Source organism: Candoia aspera, chromosome 5, assembly GCF_035149785.1.
Source record: "Candoia aspera isolate rCanAsp1 chromosome 5, rCanAsp1.hap2, whole genome shotgun sequence".
Taxonomy (NCBI): domain Eukaryota; kingdom Metazoa; phylum Chordata; class Lepidosauria; order Squamata; family Boidae; genus Candoia; species Candoia aspera.
This window is the reverse complement of record NC_086157.1, coordinates 71,967,423-71,983,519: the sequence shown is the minus strand read 5'-3', so window position 1 is coordinate 71,983,519 and position 16,097 is coordinate 71,967,423. Positions and strand designations below refer to the sequence as shown.

Below are 16,097 nucleotides of genomic sequence, written 5' to 3'. Positions count from 1 at the left end.
AGAACCCTAACAGCAACTCCGCATATGCTAGCTTCAACTGTTTATGCGCTAGCTTTGCATTAACTGAACTTTGGGTTGCATTAAACATGACCTGATATAAATTTATAATTCACACTAAATGGAATATTGCACTATTCAAATTCACATTAATCACAATCTACCTGTAATTGATAGGTTATATCAAACAAATGTTTCCTGTTTATCCCTAACCATGATTATTTTTCTTAGTAGGCTAGAAATCAGGAAAGTCTATAGTATATGTATAATATAGTTATTGATATCAGTCAGTTATTTATTGCATATTATTTTGGCTTATTTCAGTAAAACAAGAATTAATCTATTTTTGTGTTTTTCCAATATAATGACAAATCAAATTTATTGACAAAAGGATACAGTTATTCATCCCCCCCCCCTTTTGGGTCTATTGGAATCCAACATCATAAGACTGCATTTACTATAACTAGTTTAATATCCTATGCAAATGTTTATACCCCGAGTGTAGTTTATTTACTTTCATCATAGTTAAAAATATGAACATGAACTATATGACATGAAGTATATGAATATGAAGTATAACTTTCTTGTTATACTTAAGGATTTGGTTTTTTGTTAATATGTTTAAAGTTTATATTTAGTCACTTTATTAGAATTATTTGGGAAATAGGCTTAATTCTCAGTCCATGACTTCATGTTATATAAGAGTTCAGAAGCTTCCTCAGAGTGTTGTGCATAACTGCTGTGAATGGGTATTATAAATATTTTTTGGTTGAGTATTGTTCTGTTTATTTTTGCTCTGCTTTGTTCCTTAAGCTGCAGAACTCAATCTATGAAGATTTTTTGTTGTTGTTTTGGTCACTATAAAATCTTTATCCATTGTCCATATATTCTACAAGTTTTCCTTATGTTTACAGTAAGGTTATACATCACTTGGGATTCAAAGGCAAAAGGGTGTTTCGGAAAGCACAAAGGCACAAAAGCAGCATCTGTTTTCAATTCCTTAAAACAGCCACATCTTTTTCTGGCATCACACACAACTGCACAGCCTTGGGGGAAAATGTATTTGATTTAAGGACTTGCAGACAGGTGCAATATACATGTCCCTCTGCTCTCTAAAACAACTTATTGCCTATGAAACAAAAGCACTGAACTATATTAGTTTACAATATATTTTAGTCAAATATGAGCCTTCTTCGGGACTTTTCCTACTCCATCTATTATTGTATAAAGATCCTTCTTTTAGCCCTCTGCTCTTCCTGTATGTTAAAGATATTTAGATAGTATAGTTTATTATTGATCAGCCATTAGGGCATATCAAAATACAGAATACAAAACATAGAACATAATAAGATCATATATAAAAATAGAATTTAAAAAAAATAGATAAGAAAAGGGATAAAAATGCAAATCATATTTCTGAATCACCCCTACAATCACCCCTACAAACCCCCAATCAGGCAGATCTCAACTGAACTGTTTTATTCAAATAAAGGGCCTTTTATATGTAATTTTTGAATTCTGACTGCACATGAAATACGTTGTTTTAATATAAGAATCCCAGTAGGTCGTTCATCTAATGTGAGGTCCTAGATGCTGATCTCTCTCTTATACAATGGACATTCAAATAATATGTGTGTTATGTGTTCTGTCTCTGGAGCTTCACAAATACAAGTACGTTCATTTTAAGGGACTTGGTTAAATCTTCCATATTTAACCATTGTGTCCAGCTGCTCAAATCTTGCTTGGGTAAATACAGCCCTAAGATGTTTAGGCATTTCTGTGTTTCAATACTTAGCAGTTTGGAAGATACATTTGTAGCAGCTCATCCATTTCAATGTGCCAACCTTGCTAAGAATGGCTATATTTTTCTGGGCTTCTACATCCAAGTTTCTTTGTACAGCAAACTTTTTAGCTTGTTCTCCAGTTGTACAAGAGACAGGGAGACTACAGCTCCTAATATAATTTGTCAGTTGTACAATCCAAGAATTCTGTGATTGAGATTTTGTCTATTCTAACAGACACAATTTTGGGAGCCTGTCAGTTTCCGTAGCATTAATTTTGCACCAGCAGTTGTATGCCCTGATTTTAGACAAACAAATTGTATAAATTCCCAATTCGGCTGTAACTGCAGCAGCTGAGGTTCTTTTATCCACACCCAATATATGTCTCAGATGCTGTGATTGTGTTTGTTCTAATAGTGATATATATTTTCAGCTCCATATAAGAGCATAGGGGTAACCTGGGCCTTGATTACTTTGATAATTGGGGCTAAGGAACCTGGGTAGCTCTGCGTATGTGTGTGTCTGTGTGTGTGTGTGTGTGTTTTAATTTGAGCAGAAAATTCACTCGTGCCCTTGCTCTAAGGGAGCTCCTTTGATGATGAGGAAGCCATGATCCAGTCTCAGAGAAAACTACCTCTAGGTAAGGAAAGTTGATCAGTAGATTTCATTCTCTTCTATAACATTTCTGTTGTTACTTTTCTTCCCCACAGGTAAGGTTATGAAGTCTTCAGTCTTACACCACCTCTGTTCTCAGATGTACTGTTTGAACTTTGAACCTAGAGTCTATTCATTTGTATGTGGCAAATACAAAAATATAGTATGTTTTAAGCGTCCTGTTTCTCCTCAAAAAAATCCTACCTCAATTTCATGTGTGACATAGTCCATCTTCACTTTGCATCATATCCCCAGTATCTTATCTATCTATATGTCTGTCTGTCTGTCTCTCTGCCTGCCTACCTAAATTGTGGCCACCAAAGTTTCCTCGCTTTTGTCTTACGCAGTGCATTACAAATGCCAGATAGCATTTTTTTTTCTAATTTCTTCCTGTTGGGGTGCTTATTATTTCTGGTTTTGCCTCACTAAAACTGTATACAACAGCTACTCTGTTAGCATTCAGTGAGAGGAACCTTCTCATACCAATACTTTTGTCTGTTCATGAATTTTCCATTCTGACCTATTTGCTCCTTAACCGAAGAATCTAATTGTGCACCACTGCTTGGCTCTAGCCAAGTTACCAATCGTACATGTGCCTCCTTTAAAACAGGTTACTCTTAATGCTTCTCCGAATAATGCACACACAGCATATATACGTAATATTAAAGGAAAACACATAATTGTTATTGATTTCTTGGTGTCTACATGGACATATTTGTGCAGTTTCTTTGGCTATTTTCCCACTGTTTTCTTCCAGGAGACCAACAGATAGATAGACAGGCTAACTGACTTTTTTGTCTAGTCTATAGCTTCTGAATTTCTCTGTAGTCTTCTATTCAAGTATAACCAGATCCAGTCCTGTCTATCTTCTGAACCCAAAGAAGATTAATCGGTGCTACCACTGATTTTGACTTGGGTGCTCCTGCTTATTTTTTTCATGAATTACATTACAGCAAACTAAACAAAATGCCATCATTGCTGAGTTTGTAACTTCCAGGTAGGGTCTACAAACCAAGAAAGCCTGCATTTAAATGAATTGTAAAAGCTCCATATGAATACATAGGAACATGCACAGAGGGCACATGTATTCACACATCCCAAAGCTCAGCAGACTGACTTAGTGCTAGTAGTATTTCCTTTGTAGCATACCCAGTCTTACCAGCATTAGCAGCATGTATGAATATTGCTTGCACAGACTTTTTTTTTTATTTGTCTAAGCATATTTCTAGTTATAGTCATTTTCAGTAGAGCTTGTCCTCTCTGTTACATTACAATAGAAGCTACAGTAGCTTTTCAGCCTGAGACAGGCATTTAAGCAACTGCTGTGTTGTCCCAGCACTCCATCCACATAACCAAATTTAATTGAGCTAATGGCAGCTTCACATTATTAGGTTTCTGCTGCTGATCTGGTTAAGCTGGAAAATTAGGAAAAACAAGCTGTTACAAGTCCAAAGTAAAAGTCTAATCTTTTCCTCAGAAAAGGCCAGAATTATTAAAATAATGCAAATGAAAATAGCAACATCGTTCTATATTACTATAGAACAAAGGCTGTTTTGTTTGATGTTTTAAACAGTCTCTGAATATATGACTTTTGTTTTGTAAATTGGAACAGCTGTTTTAAGTTTGGACCATTTCAAGCTCAGAATAATTTCAGACATCTTCTGTTCTATGCCTTACTCTCTTCAACATGAAGAGGATCCTTATTTCCATACATGACTTTTTGTTGGTTGTTCGTTCAGTCGGTTCTGCCTCTTCGTGACTTCATGGACCAGCCCACACCACAGCTTCCTGTTGGTCATCGCCACCCCCAGCTCCCCCAAGGTCGAATCTGTCATCTCTAGTGGTGCTTAAAAGTTTGTGAACCCTTTTGAATTTTCAATATTTCTGCATAAATGTGACCTAAAACATGATCTGTTCTCCACAAAAGTCCTAAAACTAGATAAAGAGAACCCAATTAAATGTTTGTTGTTTATTCGTTTAGTCGTTTCCGACTCTTCGTGACTTCATGGACCAGCCCACGCCAGAGCTTCCTGTCGGTCATCAACACCCCCAGCTCCTCCAGGGATGAGTTTGTCACCTCTAGAATATCATCTATCCATCTTGCCCTTGGTCGGCCCCTCTTCTTTTTGCTTTCCACTTTCCCCAGCATCACCATCTTCTCCAGGGTATCCTGTCTTCTCATTATGTGGCCAGAGTACTTCAGCTTTGCCTTTAATATCATTCTCTCAAGTGAGCAGTCTGGCTTTATTTCCTGGAGTATGGACTGGTTTGATCTTCTTGCAGTCCAAGGCACTCTCAGAATTTTCCTCCAACACCACAGTTCAAAAGCATCTATCTTCCTTCGCTCAGCCTTCCCTATGGACCAGCTCTCGCAGCCATATGTTACTACGGGGATCACCATTGCTTTAACTATGCGGACCTTTGTTGTCAGTGTGATATCTCTGCTCTTAACTATTTTATTGAGATTTGTCATTGCTCTTCTCCCAAGAATTAAGTGTCGTCTGATTTCCTGACTGCAGTCAGCATCTGCAGTAATCTTTGCACCTAGAAATACAAAGTCTGTCACTGCCTCTACAAATTCCTCCCTCTATTTGCCAGTTATCAAGCAAGCTGGTTGTCATAATCTTGTTTTTTTTTTAGGTTTAACTGCAACCCAGCTTTTGCACTTTCTTCTTTCACCTTCATCATGAGGCTCCTCAGTTTTCAGCTGTCAAAGTGGTTTCATCTGCATATCTGAGATTGTTAATGTTTCTTCCAGCGATCTTAACTCCAGCCTTGGATTCATCAAGCCCAGCATGTTGCATGATGTGTTCTGCATACAAGTTGAATAGGTAGGGTGAGAGTATACAACCCTGCCATACTCCTTTCCCAATCTTAAACCAGTCTGTTGTTCCGTGGTCTATTCTTATCAATGCCACTTGGTCGTTATACAGATTTCTCAGGAGGCAGACAAGATGACTCGGTATCCCCAAACCACTAAGAACTTGCCACAATTTGTTGTGGTCCTCACAGACAAAGACTTTAGAATAGTCAATAAAACAGAAATAGATGTTTTTCTGAAACTCCCTGGCTTTTTCCATTATCCAGCGGATATTGGCAATTTGGTCCCTAGTTCCTCTGCCTTTTCTAAATGCAGCTTGTATATCTGGCAATTCTCGCTCCATGAATTGCTGAAGTCTACCTTGCAGGATCTTCAGCATTACCTTACTGGCATGTGAAATGAGTGCCACTGTTCGATAGTTTAAGCATTCTTAATGTTTCCCTTTTTTGGTATGGGGATATAAGTTGATTTTTTTCCAGTCTGATGGCCATTCTTGTATTTTCCAAATTTGCTGGCATATAGCATGCATTCCCTTGACACCATCATCTTGCAAGATTTTGAACAGTTCAGCTGGGATGCCGTCGTCTCCTGCTGCCTTGTTATTAGCAATGCTTCTTAAGGCCCATTCAACTTCACTCTTCAGGATGTCTGGCTCTAGCTCACTGACCACACTGTCAAAGCTATCCCCGATATTGTTATCCTTCCTATATAGGTCTTCTGTATATTCTTGCCACCTTTTCTTGATCTCTTCTTCTTCTGTTAGGTCCTTGCCATCATTGTTTTTGATCATACCCATTTTTGCCTGGAATTTACCTCCAATGTTTCTAATTTTCTGGAAGAGGTCTCTTGTCCTTCCTATTCTATTGTCTTCTTCCACTTCCGCACATTGGTTGTTTAAAAATAATCCGTTATCTCTTCTGGCTAACCTCTGGAATTTTGCATTTAATTGGGCATATCCCATAATTGGGCACTTTTACCTTTGGGTTTCCTTCTTTCTTGGGCTACTTCTAGTGTCTCAGCAGACAGCCATTTTGCCTTCTTGGTTTTCTCTTTCTTTGGGATGTATTTTGTTGCCGCCTCCTGAACAATGTTGTGTACTTCTGTCCATAGTTCTTCCGGGACCCTATCTACTAAGTCCAGTCCCTTAAATCTATTCTTCACCTCCACTGCATATTCCTTAGGAATATTAGTGACCTCATATCTAGCTGATCTGTGGGTCTTCCCTTCTCTTTATAATTGTATAAAGTAGTCATATGTGACTACTTTATACAATTATATTTGTTATGTAAAAGGTTGTTGTATAATTTCTAAGTTACAATGGATATAAACATTACAGGAAGCAACTTGATAGCAGTAGTATCCAAGGGCTGAATAAAGTTGAGGTAAACATGTTGGAGGTCCCTGTTAGTTGTTGCTTGAGCTATAGTCTGAAGTTAGTGATACCAACTACTGCAAATATAAAGGCTGCAATACGTTTTCTCACATAAACCATCCATTCATGCATACCCTATAAAATAAAATTTTAAATATTTACTGGGAAATGTGGGTGCTGTGAGCATGATGGTCCTGTGAAGGAAATACAGAGATACAGATGATAGATACAGATAAAGATAAAGATACAGATAGCTATATAATCCCAGAGGAAAGATTCCGTCCTATAAGTGACAAACAAACAGCATAAATGCCATGCTTATATAAGTTTTAAAATAAATTCTATTATCAGTGGATACTCTCAGCCTAGTCCTGCATGAGAATGATTTATTTGAGACAGATTGCAGCATTAGGAGTAGATAGCTAATTTCTTCTTTCTCTAGTCTCAACATCCCCATGTATGTCTCATAAACAACAAGTGGGCTTTAAAAAAGCTTATGTGGACAACAATGGAGGATATTTTAAGGTATTGCTGGAACAGAAAAATGCTACTCTCCAATAGCCAGGGACAAAGGAAAGGTGGAAAGCAATAAAAGGACTCAACAATTAGGACTAGAAAAGAAGTATATAGGGTTTATGCCTTTGTAGGATCCTGAAGTGCCTTGCCTTGACAAATAAACAACAAAAATGATATGTATAGTCTGATTTTCTGTTGTTTATATACATCAGCCATTAGTGCTTAAACTGGTACATAATTCAGGAGAGTCTACTCAGTGAAATGTGTAAATATATTATTTGTTGACTTGTTATACTAGGTAGGCACTTTTTTTTAATCCTAATGTGTGTAAAGATGCAATATGCTTAGTTTTGCATATTATATATAAGGCATGAAAACAGGTTAACAGCTTGAGCAAATATATACTAATGCAGATTTGTACAAGAATGGAAGGGTATATCAATTTGATAGCAATGTAAATAGTTGATATGCCCTGAAATTTTGAGAAGATTAACATCAACATTTGACAGCCATACTTCTTAAAAATGTAGATTAAAGCTCCCTGACATTTGCAAGATGCACCTATTGCTTCTAATAATCAAACAAGGTCAGTTGGAATGAGTCACTAGGGAGTGATTGCCCAAGGCAAAAATGTCTCTTTGAGCTGCTTGGTTTGCTTGTGCTTTGAAGTGCAATTATTAAGTGTCCCTGGTTATTAGAATTCAGTCTTTACATAAAATGAAGACAAACAATTTAACTTAGGATCACAAAATGCCACCTTCCATCAAGATGCTTAATCTGTTACAGTCAATACCATTAAAATGTGAGTGTTTTTGCTGTATTATTAAATACATTTAAAAAAAAAATAGGAATGTGAATTCTTTTGGTAGTGGACTGGCTCACTGATTGCTAGTTTGTAATTACTTATGTACAATCCCAGGTAACTACAGAAATTGGAATCTTCTGAAAAGTGCCATATGTGCATGCTTTCTTTGAACAATGTTTTCATCTCCTTCTTCTCATATCCAATATATATGATTCATCAGAGGACACATTAAATATTATAGGCTCCTGTAGCTTCAAAATAAAGCTGAGGCTCCTTCAACTCAAGCTCTCCAGTATATTCAAATTGCAAGACAAATATTTAATTCTCCTGTGCATATTACTGCAATATCAGTCATATTACTGCAGTATCAGTCAGTATTGTTCTCATACCAGTCAAAGACCAGTTCTCCATTCTTTTTTGCTACAAAATTCCAAATGTTTTATACTTGCAAAAGTCAAGAGGATCTGGATAAAAAACTAGAAGCAGCCTGATAATGCCTTGAATTATCTACCCTGAGTTTCACGGAGGAAAAAATATATGGATATAAATCAAATAAAATTGATTGAACTCATTTAGTCATTTTACCACAGTCAGCTCAACCTCCCTCTGTATAAAAATTGAGTGATAAAATGTTTTTCCTCAACTTCCCTCCAGCTCTCCAAGATAGGTTTCTAGAGGGGAAAACAAAAGGTAACTTTTTTTTTCCCAGAAATGAGGCAATAGCCTATGGAGAAAATTAATATTTGTGAATATGTATTCTTCTACATACATAAGCAACTGCATATATACATAAATAACATTTATCACACTTCAGAACATAATTGTGTTCAGCAATGGATTTCTAATGCCATTGCATATGTACTCGTTAGGGTTTTACCTTGTTCGTATATTGGAGCATATGCCTAACCTCTGTCTTCTTTTCAAAACAGTAAGATCTTTAATTTTCCCATTTAACTGATATAATGGTTGTTTTGCCCTTTCCTATAACCTGTAAAATGAAAATATCAGGCTGGCTTTTCCCAAATAAATGTTGTTGCCACTTAGTTGTCACTGAAGAACCTTCAACTACTCTTGTTTCACTGAGTAACAAGTGTTTTCCTGTATCTAGAAATGTGAATGGCTGGGAGTATCATTGTGTATCATGATCTGTATTATAGCCTTGGTATTAGGATATAAGTTCATGCCATTTCATGCATGATGTTGCAGATAGTTTGGCTTAGAAAATAAGAGCAATTGCTTTTTTAAGTACTCCAATGAATGTTTATATAAACCAGTCCATAGTGTATGGAAACTAGCATAATCTTCACAAAATCCTTGGCAAATGCTGGCTTGCTGCATTTTTCAGTATTTGGGCAAAACTCAGAATTTCCAAAATAATTATGCCACATCATGATCTTCATGAATGATTATTACCATGTTCAGTGTGAGACAAGTTGATTTCATGTTCTTTTTTTGTCTGGTCTAAATATATCTAGCGATACTTCATGTGTCATTAAGCTTGCATCAGTTCTTTAAAATATAAGAATTTGTTTAGAAACACAGTAAAAGGATAGTAAGTGAGTGATATGATAAATAATGCCAGAATCCCAATTTAAGTTCACTCTGCACTAAGGGTCATTGTTTCTGTTTTTTTGGTGGTGACAAACAGTACAGGTAACCCAAAATGATCAACATTAATATTCCATTGGATGCTTGAGCTAATGCAAGAAGTTAAAATAACCAAGTTATAGAACTAAGTTTATTTTTATTTATTTCTTAAACTGCACTTATCCTCCAGGAACTCAGGGTGGCATACATAACAATATATTTTGCAATATGCTCCTCTGCAGCAACCCTGCCAGGTAGGTTGTACTGAGAAAGAGGGACTGTTCCAAGCAAACTTCCATGGCTACACTTTTCATTTCAGAACTCCCTTTGTAAGATGTGTCCTAGCAAATTGATTAATAAATGTCCTGAGAAACGTTGAAGGAACAAGTAGTTGTGATGGTTGCCTTGCTCCCAAAGAGACACGGACTCACTTAGATGGCTAAGGATTTCCGGTTTAATGGGAACAGAATGCATACACAGAGAAAGACAGGAATGAGCACTTGGCGTGCGGGGTATCCTGTAAATACCCGCAGTGCGGACCTGGCCCTCCTCCACCCCCCATTGTCCCACAGTCCGGATCCGGAGTCTTGATGGGGGATCGGGGTGCAATACCGGAGTCTCGATGGGCAATCAGGAGGATTAGCACTGATCGCCTCTGTCTCCACCCCCATTGCCCCACAGTCCAGATCCGGAGTCTTGATGGGCGATCGGGGTGCGATCCCGGGGTCTCGATGGGCGATCAGGAGGATTAGCACTGGTTGCCTCTATCTTCTTCCCGTGTCCGGTGCAGGTGTGTCCCCTAGGGTAATGCAGAGATGTCCGGGAGATATGATGATGGCTATTCTGGTCAGGACAAAGGTATGTCTCCTTTGTCCTTTAATTGCATTTGTATCTGAGTGTTTAAAGGATTAGTATGATTCCTTCCTCCTTCCTTCCCTTTACCGGAAAGGCATGTTCCCCGTTGTGATGCATGATTACATTGCAACGGGGGACATGACATACTGCCTCCCCAAGGAAAACTTCAGGGTGCCGGTTTGGCAGGATACGCTTTATGGAAGTGTTTGATAAGCCTCTGCGCTGAGACATCCCGAGCCTGCACCCACTCAGGGTGGGGGAAATGTCTCCAGCGGACCAGGTACTGAAGGGTGCCCCATAGCCTTCGGAAGTCTAGTGCCTCCTTGATTTCAAAATGCTGTTGTCCATCGATCATGATGGGTGGGGGCGGGGGGGTCATTGTGCCATTTTGAAGAGGTAACCGGTTTCAGTAAGGCACAATGGAAACGCACAATGTATGTGTTTCAAGTTGTGTGGGAGTTCTAACTTGAAAGTTACTGGGTTGATTATTTCCACTATTGGAAACAGGCCAATGAACTTGGGGGCCAATTTCTTTGATGGCTGCGGAGACTTAATGAACTTAGTAGATAGGTAGACCTTATCTCCCACTTTGAAGTCTGGCTGCGCAGCCCTGTGGTTGTCCGCATACCGCTTGTAGGTTGCTTGAGCTTCGGAGAGAGCCAGCTGAATGACTGGCCAAACGTTGGCTAGCTGCGCCGCCCAGTCATCTGGGGAACAAGGCGGGGTCTCTGGCTGTGGCAACTCCGGGATCAGAACGAAGTCTCGACCATAGACCACCTGGAAGGGGGTGTGGCTCGTGCTCTGGTGCACTGCATTGTTATATGCCACCTCAGCAAAGGGGAGTAAGTCTACCCAGTTGTCTTGCTGGTAACTTATAAAGGAGCACAAAAATTGCTCCAGGGTGGAGTTAAGGATCTCCGTAGAGCCATCCGTGTGGGGGTGCCAAGCAGTGGACAGTGCCTGCTTGGTTCCAATTAACTTCAAAAATGCCTTCCAGAATTTGGAAGTAAATTGTGTACTCCTATCTGTTACCAAGCGGGAGGGGGTACCGTGTAATTTATAGATGTGATTTAAAAAGAGGCGTGCCAGCTGTTGAGCGGAGGGAATGGAGGTGCATGGGACAAAATGTGCCTGTTTAGAGAAGTAGTCTATAATCACCCAGATGACCGTTTTTCTCTGGCTGGGTGGCAAGTCTACAATAAAGTCCATTGAGATTTCCTCCCAAGGGTGGGAGGGGCTTGCCACCGGCTGCAATAGTCCCTGGGGCTTCCCCACTTTTTGTTTGGCCATAGCACATGTGGGGCAAGCAGCGACATATTCCTTTACAACCCTCCTGAGAGTCGGCTACCAGAATTGTCGCCTGACCAGATGCAGCATTTTTATAAACCCAAAGTGCCCAGCCGTTTTGTCGTTGTGAGAATGGCTTAGAACCTCAGCTCGCAATTGCTCCGGCACGTATAAGCTATTTTATTTCCAAGCCAAATCGTTTGCAAAAGAAACATTGTGTTGATTGGCTTGCAACCATGTATCCGTTTTTAAGGCTTGTGTGAACTGCTGTTGTAAGTGGGATGAAATTGACATGCGTCTCCCTCCCCTTGCGGGTGGTGCTGCCGGGGTGTGCTGCGATCCAGTTTGGCTGTGCGTGACAGCTTGGCAACCCAGCTGTGTGTCGGTCCACACAGTACCTACAATGTCAGATGCCTGACTGGCATCCTGGTGCCACCTAGAGAGAGTGTCGGCTAAGAAGTTCTTCCCTCCCGGTATGAACTTCAGCTTAAAATCAAAGCGGCTGAAAAATTGTGCCCAGCGCACCTGCTTGGGGCTGAGGCGTTTCGGGGTGCTGAGCGCTTCTAGGTTTTTGTGGTCCATCCAGACCTCAAAGGGGCAGGTGGCCCCTTCCAGGAGGTGTCGCCATGCCTCTAAGGCAGCTTTGATGGCAAAAGCCTCCTTCTCCCATACGTGCCATCTCCGTTCTGTCTCGGAGAACTTGCGGGAGAGGTACACGCAGGGCTTCAGCTGATCATTTAAATCCCGCTGAAGCAGGAGTGCCCCGATCGAAAAATCAGAGGCATCCACTTGGACTACAAAAGGCTTGGTAGGGTCGGGGTGCTGTAGAACCGGTTCTGCTGTAAATAGGCTTTTGAGGTGATCAAAAGCCCTTTGGCAGTCAGCAGTCCAGTTCAGAAGCGCTCCCGGGTTTCGTGCCTTGCGCGTGTCGCCCAAGCCCTTTGTGCGGAGTAAATTGGTTAGGGGCAAAATGTTTCTGCTAGTCCCTTGATGAACCCCCTGTAAAAATTTGTAAATCCGAGGAAACTTTGTAGTTGCCTCCTAGTGCGCGGGTGCTCCCATGCCAGGATGGCCTGGACTTTCCCAGGGTCCATTTTGATGCCCCTCTCAGAGATTCTGTAGCCCAAATAATCTATCTGAGATTTATGAAACTCGCACTTAGAGAGCTTGGCAAATAGCTCTGCTTTGCGGAGTTTCCTGAGCACCTGCTGAACCAAGCGTCCGTGCTCCTCTTCAGTTTCAGAGTATATCAACACATCTAATTAGACGAGTACCCCCTTGAACAAGTGGTTGTGCAAGACCTCGATAATCAATTGCATAAATACCCCTGGTGCCCCTGCCAAACCAAACGGTAACACTTTGTATTGGAATGAACCCAGTGGGCAATTGAAAGCCATCTTCCACTCATCCCCCTCCCGTATGCGTATGCGGAAATAGGCTTCTCGCAAGTCCAGTTTGGAGAATATTTTCCCCTTTGCCAGATGTGCTAATATGTCTTTGATTAGGGGTAAAGGATATTTGTTGGATATGGAAGCCGCATTCAATCCACGGTAGTCTGTACAGAGTCTTAATGTCCTATCCTTTTTCTCTCTGAACAAGACTGGGGCTCCAACTGGCGTGTTTGCGGGCTCGATGAAGACTCATGCTAAATTCTTGTCCACAAACCCCCACAATGCTGCCAGTTCCTTCTGGGTCATTGCATAAATTTTGGGCTTTGGCAAGGGTTTGTTGGGGACCAGTTCTATCGCACAGTCCGTCTTTCTGTGGGGTGGGAGTTTGTCTGCTTCTTTCTCCCTGAACACATCTGCAAACTCCGTGTACCTGTCTGGCAAGCCTTCCAGGGCCGCTGCCTCCAGGTGTGTTGTTGTAGATGCCGCCCTCCCCACTGCAGCACGGGGAACTCGATCCCCTGTAGGTGCTTGGTAGAAGCCATCTGTAAATGTGATTGTCCTGGTTTCCCAATTTATGTATGGGTTCCTTCGTACCAACCATGGGATGCCCAGGATGATTAAGGGTTGGCCCACCGGTGCCACGACAAATTGCAGTCTCTCCCAGTGGCTGCCTAGCTGCAGCGCCACTTCGGTGAATTGGGTGACCAGGCCCCCTCCCGCCGCTGAACCGTCCAATTGGGTAAATACTATGTGGTGCTGGAGTGGATAGCAGCGGAGCTTTAAACCGGCCGCCAGGTCCGGGTGCATTAGGCACCTGGAACAGCTTGAGTCTATTAGGGCCCAGACTTCAACCGATTTCTCAGAGGAAGTTAACTGTACTTTCACATACAGGGTGGGACAGTTGGCACTCACCCAGACATCACTGCGCCCCTTGTCCTCCTCCACCTGCCCTCTGGCACTTCTTAGGGCAGGTGGCTGGCGTTTCCCGCCGGTTCTTCTTCGTTGCTCTCCTCCTCTTCAATGGAGTAAGGTAGATCTTTTGCTCCGATCTCTCCACTGGCTGCTGGCATCTTTTTGGGTGCTGTGGGTGGTTTGCCCGGTGGTTTTCTTGGTCTGTCAACTGCCTTTGTTTTTGGGCAGGCTGCTGCTTTGTGGTCCTATTTCCCGCATCAAAGGCACTGCCCCTTGGCGAACCTTTTCTCCCTCTCCTCTCTCCAGTGTTGGGATGCTGGTCTCACCGGTCCTGTAGTGGTTTGGGGTCCCTTTGCCGTCGCTGCTTGTTGCGCCGTCCTCTTGGCTTGCAGGAAGGTTTCCTGGGCATTTTCCGCCTTACCGGCCAGCCGTATCCACTCAATTAGAGTGTTTGGGTCGTCTCTGCATAATGCCCACCTGAGAACGTTCAAATTCAGACCCTCTTTGAATCATTCAATTAGGGTAGACTGCGACCAGTCCTCCACCTTTCCAGCCAGTGCTTGAAATTCCATGGCATAATCTGCCACAGATCGTTGTCCTTGGTTGATTCCCCTTAGGGATCTTTTTGCTCTCTCCTTCTCTAAGGGATCTCTGAAGTGCAGATCCAGCGCCCAGAGAAACTCGTCAACGTAATCGAGCTCTGGGGCATCTGCCTGGCATAGCTGGACATACCAGTCAGCCGCCCTTCCTTTGAGTTTGTTCGCTATGGCATTGATTTTGCCCTTTTCCGAACGGAAATATGGTCCATATTCCTCCATGTAATTTTTTGTGTTTGTGAGGAAGAACGATAGTGTGGCTGGGTCCCCGTCGAACTTGACCCCAAGGTCTTTCACTCCCGTTCCCAGTGGGGTCCAAACCCCTTCTGGTCGTCTGGGCGTACCTTGGGCCGCTGGGGTTCTCCGGTCTCGGTGTGGGGTTTCCCTCAGCCAGGCTCCGGGCAGCGTTGCCTCCGTCTCGTGCTGGCTCCAGCCTCTTTCCAGCTGTCACGTCTCCTGGGGGGGGGGAAGATGGCCTCTTGGCTGGTTCTACGTGGTGACCTCTGCCCCGGCGCTGCCTCAGCTTCCTCCCATCTCCGTCCTCACCCCAGTTGTCGCATCTCAGGGATGGAAGGGGGGGGGTGATGAGCTTCTGGTGCCCGGTTCTGGCTCACCCCTTCCTCGGGATTCCCACTTGTCCAACAACCTCAGGAGCAGCTGTTCGATCGACTCCAGCCTCGATTCCACTGTTTTTAGCCGCTCATCTGTCTGGAAGCCATCCTCAGTCCGTCCGCTCCGCCGCCTTCCCTCAGCTCCTGCGGTCGCTGGGGACAGCTGGTCCCACGGCTTCTTAGACGCCCCAAACGTTCCGGGCAGGGATCCTGCCGTCTCGTCCAGGGTGACCCACTCACCCCGTGACTCTCTGGTCGCTTCGAGTGTCCTGCTCCTCCCGGTCTCCTCCACCTCCGAGCTTGATCCCGAACCCTCCTGGATCCCGTGCCGTCTGGGAGTAGGGTTCTTACCGATCGCTCGTGCCGCAGAGTCTGGTGACCCGTCGTCGGTCCTCGGGTAGCCACCTCTTCGTGGGTTGTGGCTTTCCATCGCCAACTTGGGTCCCTCACAGATGAGATCTGGATTGGTGCTAGTGGAAAATTTTTTTTTTGAATCCTGTCTTTATGTGATGGTTGCCTTGCTCCCAAAGAGACACGGACTCACTTAGATGGCTAAGGATTTCCAGTTTAATGGGAACAGAATGCATACATGGAGAAAGACGGGAATGAGCACATGGCATGCGGCGTATCCCGGAAATACCCGCGGTGCGGACCTGGCCCTCCTCCACCCCCCATTGTCCCACAGTCCGGATCCGGAGTCTTGATGGGCGATCGGGGTGCGATACCGGGGTCATGATGGGCGATCAGGAGGATTAGCACTGATCGCCTCTGTCTCCACCCCCATTACCCCACAGTCCAGATCCGGAGTCTTGATGGGCGATCGGGGTGTAATCCCGGGGTCTCGGGCGATCAGGAGGATTAGCGCTGGTCGCCTCTGTCTTCTTCCCATGTCCGGCGCAGGTGTGTCCCCCG

The 16,097-nt window shown here is 43.0% G+C and overlaps 1 protein-coding gene across 3 annotated transcripts in view; it reads left to right on the top strand.

Moving 5' to 3' along the window:
• The window catches only part of GBE1 (1,4-alpha-glucan branching enzyme 1), a 160,499-nt gene that overhangs the window by 129,004 nt on the left and 15,398 nt on the right, over positions 1 to 16,097 (top strand). The gene's annotated exons all lie outside the window — the stretch shown is intronic.